The sequence below is a fragment of the Tinamus guttatus genome, unplaced genomic scaffold (genome assembly GCF_059628265.1).
Source record: "Tinamus guttatus ecotype Peru unplaced genomic scaffold, ASM5962826v1 Tinamus_guttatus_pri_ptg000417l, whole genome shotgun sequence".
Taxonomy (NCBI): domain Eukaryota; kingdom Metazoa; phylum Chordata; class Aves; order Tinamiformes; family Tinamidae; genus Tinamus; species Tinamus guttatus.
The window spans coordinates 46,418-53,416 of record NW_028288951.1 but is presented as its reverse complement, the minus strand read 5'-3'; positions in this window follow the sequence as shown (position 1 = coordinate 53,416).

Below are 6,999 nucleotides of genomic sequence, written 5' to 3'. Positions count from 1 at the left end.
GTCACCTTGGTCGGGGACAGTGCAGGGACGCGGGGGGACACAAGGCATCGGGGGCCACGGGATATTGGGTGGACACCTGGGGCATGAGGGACACATGGGAGATTGGGCACAGATGGGATGAGGGACACAGGGGGCATGTGGGATTAGGGATACAGAGGGCAGGGGAGGGAAACAGAGAACCGAGGACATGCGTGGCATGAAGAATGCAGGACATTAGGAACACATCAGGACCTCGAGGGGACAAGGGCATAGAAGGCATATAAGCCGTTGGGGACACATAGGGCATTGGAGAAACATGGGGAACAGGAGGAGACATAGGAGATCTGGGAACATGCAGGGCATTGAGAGACACAAGAGCTAATGGAGAGTACGGGACATAAGAGGACACAAGACACGTGTGGACACATGGAGCATTGTCAGGACAGAGGCCATGATGGGATGTACAGAGCATTGGGGATATGGAGGACATGAGGCACAGAGCATATTAGGGATACATAGGGAATTGGGAGAATTTGGGTCGTAAGGAACACATTGAGACGCTGGGTGCACAAGGATGATGTGGGGCACATGGGCCATCAGGGGGACAGAACATCAGGGGTTCACAGGATATTTGGGGCCACACAGAGCTTGGGAACACGTTTGCCACCAGGTACATAGCACATTAGGGACACCCAGGGCATGGGCAGACACATGGGGAATCAGGGGGACACAGGACATCAGGGGACAGCCAGAGCATGAGGGACATGTGGAGCATTAGGGACACAGGACATTAGGGACACATGGGAGATAGGGGAGACATCGGGCACTGGGGACACATGGAGTATCAGGGACATGTGGGACATTGGGCGGTCACAGAGAACATCGGGGGACATATGAAGCATTGGGTGGACATATGGTGCATCAAGGAGACATGGCAAGTTAGAGACACGCAGGACATTCAGTAACTTGCCAGGGGAAGGGGACACGCCAGGGATGCAGGACGTCACAACAGGGATCGGGGCAGTGGGTCTGTGACAAGACAGGGACAGGCAGAGCTTCCCCCGTCCCTGCCGTGGGCACTATGGTGGTCCGTGGGGTGGTGACACCAGTGTGGGCACAGTGTGGGGACACCCTGGGAGCCACCAGCACTGGCTTCCCGGTTGTCCTCGTCCCCTTGGGTACCCCCACGGTCCCTGAGCGTGTTGGGGCCCCCACAGGGATCCCGCCAGGTGCTCCCTGAGCAGCTCAAGCAGCTCTGGGTGTGAGACAGCCCTTCCTGAGAGCATCGTTGTGGTAGAGACGGCCGAGCGGCAGGGCCAGGTGAGCGTCGGGGCACCCCCGGGTCCTGCTGGGAGCGGGGGGACACGGGGACCCTGCCGGGCACGTGCTGACCCCTCTGCACAACCACCCCTGTCTGTCCCCAGCTTGTTGGGGACCTGCTGCAGGAGCAGAAGAAGCCACTGGTGGCTGCTGTCAAGCTGCAGGCCGAGCTCTTGGACGTCCTCACCTGCATCCAGCACTAGTGAGTGTCACCGCTGGGTCCCCAGGATCACTCCAGTCACCCTCAGTAGTTTCCATGTCTCCTCTGTGCCAGGCCTGGGGTGCCCATATTGCCCATGTCCCCTCCATGTCATCGTTGGGGTGCTCGTGGTCCCCAGGTCCCCCCTGTGCCATGTTTTGGGTGCCCATGGTCCCCGTGCCCCCACTGGGTGACCCCACCCACCCCAACATGCCCCAACGCTCCATGGGATCCCCAGTGGGTCCCCCCCAACCTGGTACCCCCCCGCACACAGTGGGAGCCACTTTGGGTGCCCACTCCCAACCCAACATGAGAACCGCTGGGTTCCCCCGTGACCCTGCTCTGGGCCCAAAGGGGACCCCAAGCGTCCCCTGCGTGTCCTGAGTGGTGCCCTCGTTGCCCCAGAGCTGCCAGCGCAGGACAGAGGTGCTCCAGGCGGTGGAGGTGGTGGTGGTGGGTGCACAGGGGGGCACAGCCCCCTGTTCCCTTGTTTCCTGCGGCGGCTGCTGCTGGGCACCCGCCGTGCCGAGTGACCGGGCTGTCTGCGCTGCCTCCTCGTGCTGCAGGTGCGTCACCTTGGTCGGGGACAGTGCAGGGACGCGGGGGGACACAAGGCATTGGGGGCCATGGGATATTGGGTGGACACCTGGGGCATGAGGGACACATGGGAGATTGGGCACAGATGGGATGAGGGACACAGGGGGCATGTGGGATTAGGGATACAGAGGGCAGGGGAGGGAAACATAGAGAACCGAGGACATGCGTGGCATGAAGAACGCAGGACATTAGGAAAAAAGCAGGACCTCGAGGGGACAGGAGCATAGAAGGCACACAAGACTTTGGGGACACATGGGGCATTGGAGAAACATGGGGAAGCAGAGGGGTTACAGGAGATCAGGGAACACGCAGGGCATTGAGTGCAAAGAAGTCTTTGGGGAGACATGGGGCACTGGAGACACATGGAGTATCAGAGCACACCACTGAAGGGTCACAGAGGACATCGGGGGGCATATGGAGCACTGGGTGGACATATGATGCATAAGGGACACAGGATATTAAGGACACATAGGACATTGAGGGGCCTGCCAGAGGAAGGGGACACCCCAGGGATGCAGGATGTCACAGCAGGGATGGGGGCAGCAGGGCAGTGATAAGACAGGGATAGGCAGAGTTTCCCCTGTCCCTGCCGTGGGCACTATGGTGGTCCGTGGGGTGGTGACACCAGTGTGGGCACAGTGTGGGGACACCCTGGGAGCCACCAGCACTGGCTTCCCGGTTGTCCTGGTCCCCCTGGGTGCCCCCACGGTCGCTGAGCGTGTTGGGGCCCCCACAGGGCTCCCGCCAGGTGCTCCCTGAGCAGCTCAAGCAGCTCTGGGTGTGAGACAGCCCTTCCCGAGAGCATCGTTGTGGTAGAGACGGCCGAGCGGCAGGGCCAGGTGAGCGTCGGGGCACCCCCGGGTCCTGCTGGGAGCGGGGGGACACGGGGACCCTGCCGGGCACGTGCTGACCCCTCTGCACAACCACCCCTGTCTGTCCCCAGCTTGTTGGGGACCTGCTGCAGGAACAGAAGAAGCCACTGGTGGCTGCTGTCAAGCTGCAGGCCGAGCTCTCGGACGTCCTCACCCGCATCCAGCACCAGTGAGTGTCACCGCTGGGTCCCCAGGATCACTCCAGTCACCCTCAGTAGTTTCCATGTCTCCTCTGTGCCAGGCCTGGGGTGCCCATGTTGCCCATGTCCCCTCCATGTCATCGTTGGGGCGGTCGTGGTCCCCAGGTCCCCCCTGTGCCATGTTTTGGGTGCCCATGGTCCCCGTGCCCCCACTGGGTGACCCCACCCACCCCAACATGCCCCAACGCTCCATGGGATCCCCAGTGGGTCCCCCCCAACCTGGTACCCCCCCGCACACAGTGGGAGCCACTTTGGGTGCCCACTCCCAACCCAACATGAGAACCGCTGGGTTCCCCCGTGACCCTGCTCTGGGCCCAAAGGGGACCCCAAGCGTCCCCTGCGTGTCCTGAGTGGTGCCCTCGTTGCCCCAGAGCTGCCAGCGCAGGACAGAGGTGCTCCAGGCGGTGGAGGTGGTGGTGGTGGGTGCACAGGGGGGCACAGCCCCCTGTTGCCTTGTTTCCTGCGGCGGCTGCTGCTGGGCACCCGCCGTGCCGAGTGGCCGGGCTGTCTGCGCTGCCTCCTCGTGCTGCAGGTGCGTCACCTTGGTCGGGGACAGTGCAGGGACGCGGGGGGACACAAGGCATCGGGGGCCACGGGATATTGGGTGGACACCTGGGGCATGAGGGACACATGGGAGATTGGGCACAGATGGGATGAGGGACACAGGGGGCATGTGGGATTAGGGATACAGAGGGCAGGGGAGGGAAACAGAGAACCGAGGACATGCGTGGCATGAAGAATGCAGGACATTAGGAACACAGCAGGACCTTGAGGGGACAGGGGCATAGAATTCACATAAGACTTTGGGCGTGGGAATATATAGGATAAAAGATTCATGAAGGGAACCTGTTGAAGATTGCAAAACTAGGACTGAGGAACTGCTGGTGAAGCAGAGGAGATCCAGGATTGGTCACTGGGATGCTGACGCTCCAGGATTGGTGGGTTAAGATGTGTGAAGGTTATATAAATACCCAACCCTGTTTGGGTATTTATACCAACCCTTCAGCCTTTGGCTGAAGACCATTGGCCCATCAATTACTCTACAGTGCTTATAACCTACTTTCCAAAGGAACTTCGTAGCATACGACAGTTTTCCTCTACCTGAATTCGTGACACTTCCGAGGATCCTCACCTCCCTCAGCCTCACAAACCTCAGCTTCTTCTGACAATGATGATTCTATAAAATGAAATAAAATGGCAGAAAGTGATGTTTCACCTGTTTATAACTCCAGAAAGCAGTTTCAAGTGTCTCTTCTCAATGCATAGTACAAGGGAAACACACACAGTAGGTTTTTTCAGGACACAAAGTGACAAGAGGGTAAGAGTACCATGTTGGGTTTATGACTTTTCTTTGAAGGATATGTACATATATCTTTTTATACTTCTCAGTGGAGATCTTTAAATTAAAATCACTAAGTTTGGATATGGAAATAACAAAACTTAAAGGTTAAGTTTTTGATAAAACAGTGCAATGAAAGAAAGAAGTCATTATAAACTAAACTACAAGTAGAAACAGATTTATAAAAAGTAGATGTTCTCAAGTGACCCTTTAGCAGCCCGTTTGTAATGGGCATTGACAGAAATGGCAATGAGCAAGTGAAGTGGCAAAGAAATGCAATGTACACAGGTTACATGCATGCAATAAATGCAGCAAAATGCACTTGCACAAGAAATTTAAATCAAAGTTGAGTGTGTGTGTGCATATAAATATATTCAAGAAATGGTATCTCATTTATATGCAATAATATAGCCCTGGAGAGTACCTGTGCACATAACCTACTTTCCAAAGGAGCTTGGTAGCATATGAGAGTTTTCCTCTGCCTGAGGCCGTAATGCTTCCCAGGCTCCTCACCTTCCTCAGCATCACGAACATCAGCTGCTTCTGACGATGATGATGATTCTGTAACTACAGCAGGAGGATACACTTCAGAGGAGCTCTCATGCATATCTCCCTTCCTGAAAATTCTTGCTGTGCTGCACAAAACCAGGAAAACTGCCCCACTATTGCTGTAGCAAGAGCACTGTTTCCCATGCTGAATAATACTGCCTGTTTACTTGACTTCCCACCTGTCTGTGGCATCTGTTGCCTTTTATTTGTGTTTGGTCGTGAGCATGTTGTGAATGTGTTCCTTTATTTTTCTGAGCATCTGTCCTGAGCTCAGCCCAGCCCAGCCCTGACATCCATCCCTCTGGCTTGTAACCCCAATGGCAATAGAGAATTATGCGCACATGGAAATTATCCAGTAGTTAGCTCACTTCTGTGAGCAGTAAAGATAATTTAAAGCCGGAATTAACCTATCACCTGAGTTGCATAAGCTTTTTCAGCAGCTTCATTCTTCTTGGAAGCATACATCAAGTTTCCCTGCTTAAAAGAACCAAGAAAATCAGTCACAAATATGCAGAGCACCTGACATGCACGTACTTTGTGCCTGCATAGAAACTTTCTCAAGGCACTGCATATACACAAAAGATCCAATTTTTCTGCTCTACTTGAAAAAAAAAGGAATTTGGACCTAAGCAGGAAGCTACGAAGGCAACTTTCTAGCCTGCTCACAAAATGAAGTGTTCAGCATCCCAAACGAAGAATTCCAGTTATCAGCAAAAGGAGGCAATAAGGATTGCTGTGTGCTTCAACAGCAGCTCCTCCAGGGGCACAAGACTACTTAAGATGACGTGCAATGCAGGCACAGCAACAAATACACAGAAAGCAGCCACCAGGAAATGTGGTTTAGAAATTAGAAGGCTTCAAAACCCTAAAAAGGTAACTGTGGAAGTGCCTTTTAATCTGTGAATATTCTAAAATGGGCTTTAATTTGACTTAAGAAAATGCTTACATGCTACATTTGCCTTTCACAGCTGATTAAACTACACGATACAGGACATTCTTTGTAAAGTGAGGAGATTTTAAGAAAAAAACACAGGTCATGAGGAATCAAAGTTTGAGTCACGTCACACTGACCAACACACGGAGGCATTCTACAGTGCATTTTATAGGCTGTAACTTAACTGAGCTTTCCAACCTCCCCCCCCCCCCCCAACATGATCAGAAACTTAACTTGGGAACAAAGGCTGAAAGGACAGACAGCTTGGTTGTGCCTATGTGATGAGAGGCATCGGGCAGTCTGTTTGCCTCTTTAATCCCCAGTCACAATTTTCAGTAAGTTTTGAAGTGAATACCCAAGTCCTAGTAAGTCTGTAAACAGTTTGTCCATTCAAAAATCACTAAAAAGCAATTCAGGAAGCATGGTGTAAGATGTATATGGTGGCATTTCAGTGCAGCTTCACATTTTCTAAAGAAGAAATTTCCACCACCCTTGGAGAATATTGTGGGAATACTTGTGTTATGAATGAAGTTCTTATTCCACTGCTATAAAATTGATCTTACTAGTGTTTATTTACATAAGAAGGTTCTTATAATGCATTCACTTTTAATATCCTTCCCTTTCAGTTTTTGCATTGCAACAAAAATTTACTCAGCTCTGTAATTTTGTTCCAAGTTAAACCACTGAAAATCAGTGAAACCTGCCAAACTCCCACATTTCATTTAACAATCTATTCTCACAACAGCTTCAGCTGACTTTGGCCAGTGAATTCCAAACTTTGGGGGCTAAGTGCAATAGAAGAGCAAGGGTTGACCAAGTGCGACCCTCATCTAGAAGCCAGCCTCAACGGAGATCCTGGAGATCCTTCGGGGTTGCTGTTACTCACCTTCTTCCGCTTCCTCATTGCTTTTGTCCTCATCTGCTGTCAGGTCTGGGGATTGCGTCCATAAAGAAAGAGGATGGGGAGAGAAGGGAGAAGAGAATCTCTGCATTAGTTTGTCAAGAGTAGT